The 14,690-nt window shown below is 33.9% G+C and overlaps 1 non-coding gene across 1 annotated transcript; it reads left to right on the forward strand.

Moving 5' to 3' along the window:
• Window positions 1-1,828: 1,828 nt before the first annotated feature.
• LOC123815989 lies at window positions 1,829-1,935 on the forward strand. The gene has a single exon (XR_006785204.1). It is a non-coding gene; the product is annotated as a U6 spliceosomal RNA (small nuclear RNA).
• The last annotated feature ends 12,755 nt before the right edge of the window (window positions 1,936-14,690 follow it).

The following is a 14,690-nucleotide window of genomic DNA, read 5'->3' on the forward strand; positions in this document are numbered from 1 at the left end:
TAATGATTGAAATCCTAATTGATATCTTTTCCTAATGATGTCTGATATTTATCTTTGCTCTCTCTGAGCTAGTAAGGCTACAAAAGGTAATTTCTCACTTTAAGGACAGGAATTCTAAGAAATTATCTTAAAGCTTATCTTAAAGTTTAAAGCTTAAGTTTTTATGTATGAAGTTTTTATGAAGTTTTTGTATGAGTAAAAACTTCAAGTATTTAGATGAGAGAAATGGAGAAAGAAACATAGAATTAAAGATGGGGCAAAGAGATAAGAGATAGAAAGAGAAAGTAACAGAGAAACAAAATGAAAAAAGGAGAGAGAAACACAGTAGAAAGAAATTTGAATAAGGACAAATAAAAGATTGGAGTGGGAGAAGAATATTTCTTGTATTCAAAAGTTGATGCCTGGTAGAATCATTTAGTGGAACTGCTAAATAGCTTTGGTAAAGTGTTTATTCTCTTGGTCATAGTGCTGCTGTATTTGGAGACACAAAAACAAATTCAGAGTATGCCAAGCACACAAGGCAAGGATTCCTAGGCAGACACAGTGTTATGACTCATCTGCATAATCTCCTCACCCCACCCAAGGAGGAGAAAGAAAGAACCATGAATACTGGGATGTCAGCCCTGACAGCTTTATTGCACAGAAGGAGCCACTAAACTACGATACATTCTGGCGTCCTTACTTCTAGGCATACTAGATCTACCCAATTAAGAGGATATTTAGATTAATTGCTAATTTATTTTTATGTTACTATGAACCTGTGAACTCACAGGTTCAATTCCCTCGGTTTATTTTGCTTACCCAGACCTGTGGAAGATAAAGAGATGGAGAGAAAAAAATGGACTTTTCTTTTTCCACTTAATACCTATCATTGCTACTTATCAATACACATTACAATACTGTCAGTACTATTGCCCTTTTCCCTCCCTATGCCCTTCTCTCCTTGTGCCACTCTCCTATCTCCATGCTCATGGGGAAAATGTTACATAATTGCCACTTTATTAAAAATATAGTTTGTATTATAGTAATACATTCAAACCCTCCCATCCCTCCCTCCCTCCCTCCCTCCTTCCTCCCTTCCTTTCTTCCTTCCTTCCTATTTCTTCAATTTTTGTACCTATCTGTATGTCTATCTATAGTATTTCCACATTCAGAAATAAGTATGTTGGTGTTTAAGTTAAATATTTTATGTAGGCTTTTATTTTCCTGATCCAAAAGAGGGATTAGGAAAAAAAAACACAAGAACATTAAATTCAATTAATTATTATGAATTTAAAAACTCTGAAAAATGTATGCCTCAAAGCTAGGAAAAATTTCTATTTCCAAATATGTTTTAAGGATTTTATTTTCATATTAGATTATACTTCTCAGTATTAGAATAGATTAGGTCTATTTTGTCTATGTTATATTAATTAAAGAAGAACATGGTAAAAAATGTAGGCAACCATCAGAATTAAAATTTTGTTGAAAATAGGGTGGGAAATATTGCAGAATATTAACAGAAAAGTGACAGGTTCTAATATGTTTTTAAGTAAATATTTATGTGGCTCTGCTATAGGAAATTGTATTGGAGATGGGGGGTGTTAAGTAAAGTGATTGTTGCAATGATTTGATTAAATAATGTTGAAGCCTTAGACAGGAGTATCACAATGGGACCCTGAAAGTAAGCAGATTTTGGATATAGTTTGGAAAAGGGTGATCAAGGCTTTCTGGCTGATTTGGGACAGTGGTAAAAAGAGAAAAAAGTAAAGAATAGTAGTGTTGAATTTCAGTGATAATATAAATGACTGGTGTTATTTACTGAGATAAAAAAGAAAAAACTGGCCAGGTGCATGCTCTGGCAGCACATATACTAAAATGGGAATGATACAGAGAAAATTAGCATGGCCTTTGTGCAAGGGTGGCATGCAAATTCATGAAGAGTTCCATATTTTTAGAGTTCACAGGACATACAGGGTCAGACTGCTAGAAAGGCCATGCTGCTGCCCACGGATCCTGTGGGAGCATCTGCAGGCTACAGCCAACAGTGTCTTTGAAGTACCTTCTATTTTCTGAGGAGACTTTGGGTGGAGACCTAGACGGTGACTTAACTAAGTGACTTGGGAAAGAGGACTGGTCTCCTCCTCTTCAAGCACACAGGTGATCCCCTGACCCCCACCTTTGGGCCACCCCTGCTCCTGAGTTTGGAGGCACTCCAAAGAGGAGCCACACAGAGCTGGGAATTTTTGGCCCATCATGCAATGTTCAGAGTCATGTGGAGCCAACCTGGGACTTTGAATCTTTCCCTACTGAGACCAGCTGTACAGAGAGACCAGGGTGTTGAGCATGGTGGGGACTTTGGGCCTCACTCAGTTTGGTTTGTCACAGAGCCAGGTGCCCCACTGAGCCAATAGTTTTAGACTGTGTCCCTTGTGGAGTCTATGGCTAGGAGTTAGACTGGCAAAGGCAGAACTGCTTGGATACTTAGCGGGGAGGCAAAATCAGTCTCAGCCCATGCTGCCCTTGTAAGGGGAGGAAATGCCCACCTCTTTCCTACAGTTTTGTGGGCACCACCCCCAATATGAAATTGTTTAAATTGTGCCTGCCAAGTCCTGGATTTCCCCACTGGGCACATTTCCACGGGAGGAAGGAAGACCAGCTCAGAACAGGGTCTTTCAAAATGTGAGACCCTTTGAAGCTATTGCCTAGAAATGGGACAGAGAGCTTAGCCTCCTCTTGTAAGCTGGTCCAGCATCAACCCATATGAAAGACTCTTTTGATCTATGCCCTGGAGTCCAGTAGTGCTGAGCTCATTCCTGCAAAGGAGACAACTGACTGTAACCATTCTGAATTGGCAGTGAACACCTCTGAGGAAATTAGGGCTGGAGTCTCTGGAAAATACTGAAGGATTTTCAAGCAGGGGCTAATTTACCTTGGTTGAGTGCCCTTCAGATTGTGTGACTCACAAGTAAGGGACCCACTAGCCCTATTCCAAATGGCCTAGGCTCATCCTACAGTCTCTAATTAAAAGGTTCCAGAGGAAGATGAAGCAACCTCAAAGAGGAGCAGAGTAGCTACAAGGTAGAGGTGAACCTCAGGGAACCTCAGTCCTAGCTGCCCCCAGCTCTAAGCTGGAGGAAGGTGACTCTTCTATACAGATGGTCCCTTGCATGCACAAGAAGGTCCAGTAGACACAAACAAAAACAATGAATAGTGTGGTAGCTACTTATAGGTAATCCAAGGCCAGATACATACAATGTCTTACAGTAACCTGTATCTGAAACCCACCCAAGTAGACCCACAACCAACGAAACTAGTGGTGGGCTTCAGACCACACCTGTGCTTGACCCAAGGAACCACAAAATCAGTACACCCAAAGGGGGATTTTTGCAGGCACCAAACCCTGCTGGGAACAATGTTGCCTCAAGGGGCAGCCCCTGCACAGCATCTCACACACAATGGCCAAGGGTTACCCTTACAGTCTCCACATATGAAGGGTTAATTCTATTCATGATAGGGCCAACAGCATTCAAGACACAACTACAATAAGGGAGACATATAACTCAGAAGAAACATTCCTGGAGCATGGAGCTCAGATGTTCTGGAAGATTGTGCCACTACCCCAATAACAAGACACCTTCATCACAAAGCCATCAAAGCAAATTTTGGAGACATAGCACATATACCTAACACACAGGGAACAAATGGGATGACAAAGAACAATGCCCCAAACAAAGGAACAATGAAAATCCCCAGAAAAAAAATTAAAAGAAATAGATTAAATGGAAGCAACCCAAATATCAGATGCAGAGTTTAAAATGATGGTTATAAGGATATTCAAGGACCTTGGGGGAAGAACAGATAATCTCAGTGAGAACTTAATCAAAGAGATGGTAGGCATTTAGGAGGATTCAGAAATCATACAAAAAACAATCAGAAATAAAGATTACAGTGCCTAAAATGAAAAAGTTACTAGAAGGAATCAACAGGAGGTTAAATGAAGCAGAGTATCAAATCAGCAAATTAGATGGCAAGATAAGAGTATCTACCCAAAAAGAAAATTGAAAAACAAAAGAGACTTAGGAGAAACAAGGAAAGCCAACGGGACCTCTAGGACAACATCAAGTGTAATAACATCTGCATCATAAGGATACTAGAAGATGAAGAGAGTGAGCAAGGGGTAGAGAACATATTTGAAGAAATAATGGCAGAAAACTTCCCTAACCTAGTGAAGAAAAAAGTCACACAAGCTCAGGAAGCACAGAGAATCCTAATCAAGGGGACATAGCACATCTACCTAACATATGCAAAGCAAATGTGATGACAAAAAACAATGCCCCAAACAAAAGAACAACGAAAATCCCTAGAAAATCCCTTCCACCTTTTCAGATACCCAAAGATACCCATGCCAAGACACATCATAATTAAAATGGCAAATGGCCAGTACAAAGAGAAAATATTAAAGTCAGCAAGAGATAGACAGATAATTACCTACAAGAGAATCTATGTAAAGCTATCGCTGATTTATCAACAGGAACACTTCAGGACAGAAGGAATTGGTATAAATATTCAGATAGTAAAGAGTATGAATCTGAAAATGCAGACAACTGTACTTGAACAGCAATATAAAATGCAACCAAGAATACTCTACCCAGCATGACTGTCATTTTAAATTGAAGGCCAAAAACAAAAAAAAAGAAGAAGAAAAAAGGAAAAAGTAAAGAAAGCGAAAAGAGTTCATTACACCAAACCAGAAATGCATGAAATGTTAAAGGGCATGCTCTAAGAATAAGTATAGAGAGAAGAACATAGGTACAATTTTAAAAGGGTAATAAATAAGTACCTACCTATATAATAGCCTTACGTATAAATGGATTTAATGCTCCAAAAAAAGACATAGAGTAGTTGAATGGATAAAAGAAACATAACCCCTATATACATATACATATATGAGGTGTCTACTAGAGACCCACCTCAGAACAAAAGGTTTACAGAGGCTGAAAGTAATGAGTTGGAAGAAAATATTCCACAAAAATGAAAATGAATATATTACAAAAATCCTGGTTGTCTTTAAGGAAGAGATCAACAGCAATACAGACATAGTAGGGGATTTCAATACCTTATTGTCATACATGGATAGATCTTCCAGACAAAATGTCCACAAGGAAATAATGACATTAAGTGACACACTACATCAAGTTGATTTAATTTATATTTACAGGACATTTCATCCCAAAGCAGCAGAATATATATTCTTCTTAAGTGCACATGGATTATTCTCAAAGATAGACCATGTGTTAGGACACAAAACAAGAACAATTCTAGGAGACTGAAATAATATCAAACATTTTCTTAGATCACAGTAGCAAGAATTTGGAAATCAACCTCAATAAAAAGAATAAAAGCCCTGGCTGGCATACCTCAGTGGATTGAGCGCAAGCTGCGAACCAGGTATCGCAGGTTCGATTCCCAGTCAGGGCACACGCCTGGGTTGCAGGCCATGACCCCCAGCAACCACACATTGATGTTTCTCTCTCTCTCTCTCTGTCTCCCTCCCTTCCCTCTCTAAAAATAAATAAATAAAATCTTTTAAAAAAGAACAAAAAACATTCAAATGTTACATAAAGACTAAATAACATATTATTACATAATGCATGAGTTACAGAGGAGATCAAAAATTACTTAGAAAGAAATAAAAAATGAACATAAAACAACCCAAAATCTATGGGACACAGAGAAAGCAGTCCTGAGAGGAAAGTTAATACCCTTGTAGGCCTACCTCAAGAAGCAAGAAAAATCTCAAGTAAACAATCTAACCATACACCTAAAATAACTAGAAAAACAACAACAAACAAGGCCCAAAGTGTATAGAAGGAAGGAAATAATCAAGATCAGAACAGAATTAAATGACATAGGCACCGAAAAAATGATACAAAAGATCAATGAAACCAGAGCTAGTTCTTTGAAAAAGCAAACAAGATTGATGAACATCTAACCAGGATCATAAAGAAAAAAAGAGAGAGGACCCAAATAAATAAAATCAGAAATGAAAGAGAAGTAACAACTGATATCACAGAAATACAAGGGATTATAAGAAAATACTAGGAACAACTAGTATTTACCAAAGAAATTGGGTAACCTGGATGAAATGGATAAATTTCTAGAAACATGCAATCTTCCAAAACTGAATCAAGAAGAATCAGAAAACCTGAAATAGACTGATAACAGCTAATGAAATTAAGCAGTAATCAATAAAACTCCCAGCAAGCTAAGGTCTTGAAATAATTGGCTTCATAGGCAAATTTTATCAATGATTTAAAGAACGTTACACCTATCCTTTTCAAACTCATCCAAAAAATTCAACAGGAGTGAAGACTTCCAAGCTCTTTTAACAAGGCCAGTATTATCCTAATTCCAAAACCAGATGAAGACACAAAGAAGAAAGAAAATTATGAGCCAACATCCCTGATGAACACAGATGTTAACATCCTCAACAGAATATTAGCACACTGGATCCTGCAATAAATTAGCAAGATCATACACCATGACCAAATGGGATTTATCCTGGGATGCAAGGTTGGTACAATACTTGCATATCAATAAATGTGATACATCAGATAAACAAAATGAAAGATAAAAATCATATGATCATTTTAATAAATGCAGAAAAAACATTTGAGTATTAAATGCATGTAGGAATATTAAATAGTTTCTGAATGATTGCTTGTAATTTCTCAATTCTGATTCAGCTTCAGACTTAGGTAAGAGAGGTTTGTTTTTGAAGGGTGGTAAGAGAGTGAAATATTTACTTTGTGGAATGGGGAGTTACACATTTTAGGACAGTGTAGCTGGGTTGCTAGGCAATGTTTAGTGCCCATTTGTTGACATATATGTCAAGTGAGAAAAACTAATCTTTGGATTTTTCTATTTTCTTTTTTCTTGACAATTTTCAGCTGTTGTGGTGAAGATAAGAGAAAGGTAGCTATGTGAATTTAATCAGGGCTACATTTGGTCAGACATGATCATCGTTAGTACTTAGTAAACATTCTCATTTTCTCCCCTCTCAGATACTTAATTATATTATAATCCCCTAGTCTTTAAAATATGCATAATTATATGACTTCTTTTTTTCTCAACTGAATGGTCACTTGACTAAAGAAAAATAACAAAATAAGTTAAGGAACTATATTATATTATTAAAATGGTTCAGTTAAAATGTTGCCATAATAACTTATTGTTTAACAATTCTTCCTTCCTGATCTTCATGAGTATACAGTTTGAGAATAAAAATAAAGGCTAGTCTTGTACCTTAATGTATGTATGTTAAGCTGGTTTACCTTCTAATGTATGCATTTACTTGACATTTGTTGATTAAGCATTTGCTATAATTATTTTATGATAATAGAAACAAGTACAACAAATTACATATATATTATGTATAAAACTCTGGAACCATATTACATAATTTGATACTTTTAAAAACATTTTGAATTAAGTAGGTAAACATTACTTTATGTGCTAAAATTGTGGTTCAGGTTGGTTAACAGATTTTTCTATAAAGGACGCATGCACAAAATCAAGGGGAGTGGAAGCAAGAGAGGAACGTGGGGATGGCTGGGGTGGGGAGGAGTGGTGGGAGGTAAATGCAGGCAGGCAACTGTAATTGAACAATAAAAATTTTTTTAAAAAATCACAGAGGTAGTGACTGAGACTTCTCACTCTCTCTGATAAATGCTGGGGGAAAAAAAGAAAGAAGTGGGAAGTGGGAGTATAAGTAATTTTATACTTCAAGAAGCTTATACTCTTTAAAAGAAACACAAAATATTAATATGGATTGAAAATAGAAGACATAACATGTTAAATGGGAGAATGTGGAACATTAGATACACTGTAGAGAAGTTATTATGCAACATTAGCTATTATGAAAGCAATTTTATTTTTATTTGTATTTAATAAACATTTTATTTTTAGATCATTGAAGATTTACATGCTGTTAGATACACAGGGCTATCCCATTTACCCTTCACCCAGTAAAAGCATCTTGCCAAACTATAGTACAAGATGGAAGCAAGATATATTTATGAAAAGATACAGAGCATTTCCATCACCACAAGGGTACTTTTAATGGCAAAACCCACTTCCCTTTTGCTATTTCTTATCCTTAACCCCTGATAATCACTAATTTGCTCTCTATTTCTAGAGTTCTATTCTTTCAAGAATAGTATGTAAATGGAGATATAAATGTGATTGGTCTTTTCTACTCAGCTTAATTCTCTGGAAATTCATCCAAGTTGTTACATGCATAAATAAGTGATTTCTTTTTACTGCCTGACTAGTATTCTGTGGTATGAGTGCCTCAAATTTCCTTACTCACTCACCTGTTGAGAACATCTGGGCTGTTTCCAGCTTTTGACTATTACAAACAAATCTTCTCTAGTCATCCAGGTACAAAGTTTTATGTGCACATGTTCTTTATTTCTCTAGCAAAAATGCCTAGAGAGGAACTGCTTGTTCCTATAGTAGTCATTTACTTAGTTTTTAAAAGAAATTTTGAAACTTAATTCCACAGTGGCTATCTCATGTATTGATCAGAAATGTACAAGTCATCCAGTGTCTCTGCTTTCTTACTAGCATTTGGTACTTTCACTATGTATTTATTTTATTTTAGCAATCCTGATAGATATGTAGAAGCATTTCATTGTGGTTTTAGTTTTTATTTCCCCAATAACTAGTGGTGTTGAACATCTTTTAATATGCTGATTTGCTTTCTGTAAATCTTCTTCAATGAAGTTTCTGTCTTATGTACAATGTTTAATTGATTATTTTTAATTGTGTTTCAAGAGTTTGTTATATATTTTAGATATTTGCTTTTTTTAAGATATGTGGTTTGTACATATTTTCTGAGCTGTAGTTTTCAATTCATCTTTTCATCTTTTTTAACAGGGCCTTTTGAAGAGCAAATTAATTTTGATGAAGTGTAATTTGTTTTTGGCATCAAAGAACTCTTGCATAGTCTATGTATAAATTGTTTCCTATTTTTTTCTAAAAAAGTTTTACACTTTTGCTATTTAAATTTAAGTTGATGATCTACACTGGGTGTGCTCATGAAGTGTCAGGTTTAGGTCAAAGTTCATTTTTGTGTTTGAATAGTCAGTTGTTTCTACCCCATGTGTGATAAGCTATACTTTCCACATTGAATTGCTTTTGCACCTTTATAAAAAAAATGCTTGGACATATTTATGTGGTTGTATTTCTAGATTCTCTATTTTGACCCATTGACATATGTGTCCTCTCCAATACCTCACAAGATATTAATATATTCTCTTGAAATCACATAAATTGATTTCTTCCACTTCAACTATTCTCATTCCTTTTTATTTTCATTTAAAATTTAGAGTAATTTTATTTTCTACACAACAAAATTTGGATTTTGGGACTGAGAAAAATAAATTCACATAACAATTTAATAGAGAATTGACATCATTACAATGTTCAGTCTTCTAGAACATGAATAAAATATGTCTCTATTTACTTAGATCTCCTTTGATTTCTTTCACCATTGATTTATAATTTTAGTATACAAAATCTAAATATGTTTTGTTAGATTTTATCAAAATATATTATTTTTCAAAGATTTTATTTTTATTTTACTTTTAGGATGTAAGAATATATCTAAAAATTTATTTTAAAATTTACTGTTTTTCTTTTTTTAATGTTAGAAGTCATTTATTAAGTACGATACTATAGTTATGGAAACATAATTATTAGCATGGTAAGCTTCAAGAATACCCTTGAAATTACTCTGCCACATACTTGAGAAGATATTCACTTAAAACCAGCGTCCTTGACAGACTAATATTTTTTAGTCTCTCTCTCTCTTCCTCTTTCTCCCCACCTTATTCCTCTTTCAAAAAAAATCTGTTTCTTTTGTATCCATCATTGTGTCTGAAATTTCTTCTTGGTCACATGAATGTATGATTATTCCAAGACCCTTTGTTGAATAATATGTTCTGTCCTCATTAATGGTGAAAATGGTCATGTATCAACTGATCTCTATGTAAACTCTAATGCTTATAGATACATGTCTACCCAATATTAAACTCTTTAGTTGTTATAGCCCTAAAACAAGACTCATTTTAAAGTATATTAACTGCTCTAATTTTTCTCACTGACATTTTTTCCATTTTTGATTTTATTGATACACAGTTGTCAAATAAAATTATATATATGTACTTAAAGTGTACTATAACATGCTGCATGTTAAATCCTCATCACTCACTGGTGCTGTAACTGAAAGTTTGCACCTTCTCACCAACATCTCATTCTCCCACCTCTGCCTTTGGCAAACATCACTTTAGTCTCCATTTCTATGAATTCACCTTCTTTTATTTCTTTTTTTTTTTCAGTTTCCACATATATCTGATACCATACAATATTTATTATTCTCAGGCTTATTTCACTTAGCACAATGCTTACCAGGTTTATCTATGTTGTCACAAATAGAAAGGCTTTCTTCTTTTTTTATGACCAAGTACTATTTTATCATATATATATATATATATATATATATGATAAATATTAATGGTGAAAACAGTCATGTATCAACCATATATATATGTAGTACCATATATATATGGTACTATAATATATATATATAGTACATTTTCTTTATCTGTTCACTTATAGACACTTAGGTTGTTTCCACATTTTGGCAATTGTACATAATGCTGCAATGAACATGGGGGTGTAGATAGCTCCTTAAGACTCTGAGTTAATTTTTTAAGATATATAGCAGACATGAAATTGCTGGATCACATAGTGGTTCTATTTTTCACTTTTTAAGTAATTTCCATACTGTTTTCCATAATGTCTGGATCAATTTACATTCTTACTAATAGTGTACAACTGTTCCCTTTTTTTCTATATCATCACCACTGTTTGTCTTTTTGATAATAAACATTCTAACAGGTAAGAGGTGATACTCATTGTGGTTTTGATTTGTATTTACCTGATGATTAGTGATGTTGACAACCATTTCATGTAATTGTTGGACATTTATCTATTTTCTTTAGAAAAATAACTGTTCAGGCGTTCTATCTATTTTTTTTAATTGAGTAACTTGTGTTTTGCTTTTAAGCTGAAACATCAAGTATTTGGCCAGTATTTTTTTTCTCTCTCAGTAAATAGCAGTACCAGTCATTTGCATTATCACTGAAGTCCAATACTATTATTCTTTTTTTTTTGGCTATCAATTTCTCATTGAATATATGATTTGCAAATTTTTTCCAGTTCTGTAGGTTGTCTTTTGTTTTTGCTGATTTTTTATTGTTGTTCAATTACAGTTGGCCCCATTCCCCCCTCCATTACTCTCCCCTGCCCTACCCACTTCCACCTTCCACATTCAATCCTCCCTTTCTTCTCTTTGTTCATCATCCTTTATAAATGTTCCTTGATGACCTTCCCCTTCTTTCCCCAACATCCCACTTCCCCCTACCCTCTGGTTACTGTCAATATTTTCTTTATTTCCATGCCTGGTTCTATTTTGCTCACTTGTTTGTTTTGTTGATTAGGTTCCACTTATAGGTGAGATCATATGATTTGTCTTTCACTGCCTGGCATGGTTCACTTCACATAATGCTTTCCAGTTCCACCACATTTTGTTGATTTTTATGATTTGCCGAGCAGAAACTTATACTTTGAAATAGCCCTCTGCTTATTTATTTCTGCTTTTGTTGCCTTTGCTTTTTGGGTCAAATCCAAAAAGATCATTGTTAAAATCAATGTAAAAAATCCTAACATTTTATTTAGGATTTTTATGGTTTCAGGTCTTACATTCAAATACTTAATCCGTTTTAGTTGATTTGTATGTATGCTGTCAGGTGAGTCTATTCATCATTATGTGTGTGGATATGCAGTTTTTCCAGCATCATTTACTGAAGAGATTTATTTCCCCATTGTATATTATTAGCTCCTTTGTTGTAACTTAATTGACCATATATGCACGGGTTTAATCTGTATTCTCTCTATATATGATCTATGTGTCTGTTTTTATGCCAATACTGTATTATTTTAATTGCAATAGCTTTATAATACAGTTTGAAATTGGACAGAATGATACTCCCATTTTTGTTCTTTTCTCTCAAGATTGCTTTAACTATGTGAGGTTTTTTTATGGTTCTATGCATTTTTTAAAAATTTTATAAAAATGCCATTGCACTTTTGGTAGTGATTATATTGACTCTGTAGATTGCTTTGAGTAATAGGGACATATTAATGATATTACTTCTAATAACAAGCAAACAATACTCATTTATTTGTGTTTTCTTTAATTTCTTTCACCAATATTTTGTAGTCATCAGCATAATTTTAAAATTTTTATTTATTATTATTTATTTATGCATTTATTTATTTATAGAGAGAGAGAGGAAGGGAGGGAAAAGGGAGGGAGAAAAAAATCAATGTGTGGTTGCCTCTAGTGTGCCCCCTACTGGGGACCTGGCCCACAACTCAGGCATGGACCTGACTGGGAATTGAACTGACAACCCTTTGGTTCACAGGTCAGCACTCAATTCGCTGTGCCACACCAGCCAGGACAATGTACAGATATTTTCCTTCCTTGGCTAAATTTATCTCTGAGTATTTTATTCTTTTGGGTGGTGTTATAAATAGAGCTTTCTTGTTCATTTTTTATTTGGTTAGTTCATTATTATTGTACAGATATGCTACTGAGATTTGTGTGTTGATTTTGTGTCCTGCAATTTTGCTTAATTTATTAATTCTAACCAGGTTTTTTTTTTGGTATAGTCTTTAGGGTTTTCAGTCTATAAGACCATGTCATTTGCAAATTGATATAATTTTACTTCTTCCTTTAAAATTTAGATGCATTTTATTTCTTTTTCTTACATAATTGTTTTACCTATGACTCCTAGTACTATATTAAATAGAAGTGATAAAAGAGGGAACTATTGCCTTGTTCCTGATTTTAGAGAAAAAGCTTTTAGATTTTCATCAGTAAGTAAGATGTTAGCTCTGGGCTTGGTATATATGACCTTTAAGATGTTGAGGTACATTCTTTCTAAACCTGACTTGTTGAGAATTTTTTATCATGAAAGGATATTGAGTTTTGTGAAAAACTTTATTTATTAATATAATTATATGATTTATTTCCTTTATTTTGTTAATGTGATATATTACATTTATTGATATGCATACATATAGAATCACTTTTGCATTGCAGGGATGATCTTCCTTGGTCGTGGTTCATTATCCCTTTAATATATTGTTGAATTTGTTTGCTAATATTTTATCAAGATATTTTTATCTGTGTTTATGAAGAATAATTGCCTATAGTTTTCTTTTCTTTCTAGCTTTGCTGTCAAGTTAATCCTGGTCTCATAAAATGAGTTGGAAATGTGCTCTTCAATATTTTTTTAAAAGTTTGAGTGTTTATATTAATTCTTTTTTTTAAATGTTTAGTACAACTCACCAGTAAAGAACTGTATTGGAATATCTAAGCTTAGGAAAATGAATGGAAAATACCTGATAGGAAAGAAATCTTTAAAAATATAGGTTAACATATTACCCAAACTGCACATAACTTTAAGCCTGGAATTTTTCATAATTCTAATTAGAAAATTCTTTCATTAAGGAATTTTCATATTAGAAATAAAGTATCTTTTTTGACTCACACACCTCCAGCTTTATGAGCCTAATCAAAAATTGCAGATAAGAAATAGACATGTTGCTTGATATAGCTTCTATTTTTTCTGTATTCTCAAACATTATTTAAATATTCAATTGGGTGTGGTTATCAAAATATGTTTTAAATATACATAGTTTAATCATTAATCCTCTGTTCCCTGTTAATGGAAACATTTTTGCATTCTCTGCTGACTTCCCTTTTAAAACAGAGTTAGGACTATCTTTATTTCAATTCAGTAAATTTTCTTGTACTAAATTATTTTTAAGAAATTATAAAAAGCTGAATATGTGCTCAAAATCAAAATGTTCTTACCAGAGAAAACAGTAGCCTATTAATGCACAATAGTGAGATTGAATTGAGGGGTCACAATAAATTTTAAAGCGATTGGACAATTTTAAAATTATAGCCCAAGCTAGGAAACACAAGATTAAAACAAAAAAATGAACCAACAAAAAAAAACCTTTCTGTGCTATGTCTGAAATAAAAATATCAGGATAAAAACCATTTTAGTTTCATGATATTGGGCAAATTGTTCAACATTTGTGCCTGAATTTTTTTAATTCCCCTAAGTTGTTTTGAATATTAATTTATTTTTCTTAAAAAGTGAATGGCATAGTACATGGCACATTTTGGGTATCTTCTAATTGTTAATTATTACTATTCTGATACTTTCATTATATTGCCAAAAGTTAAAAGAAAAGAGCTGAAACAGTAGATACGTGAGTGGCTGACAGGAATAAAGAAGTTTTATTTGTTTGGAGTAGCAGTTCTGGGGATTTTATAGATTTATTAGAAACATATGATCCTTAGCTTGCTTTTTAAGAGATAGATTCTTTTTCTGTCTAAATTACTATTATCCTGTTCACTAACTTTCAGTCAGCATACAGTGAGTGCCTCCCCATTTCCCACACTGAAGAGATTTCCCTCCATGCCCCGCCTCCTTCCTTCCCTAAGGACTCCGTGGACAACATCAGTCAGGATTAAATCACATTAGACCCATAATGCACTG

This window comes from Phyllostomus hastatus, unplaced genomic scaffold (genome assembly GCF_019186645.2).
Source record: "Phyllostomus hastatus isolate PE091 unplaced genomic scaffold, TTU_PhHast_1.1 phas_contig_196, whole genome shotgun sequence".
Lineage (NCBI taxonomy): Eukaryota > Metazoa > Chordata > Mammalia > Chiroptera > Phyllostomidae > Phyllostomus > Phyllostomus hastatus.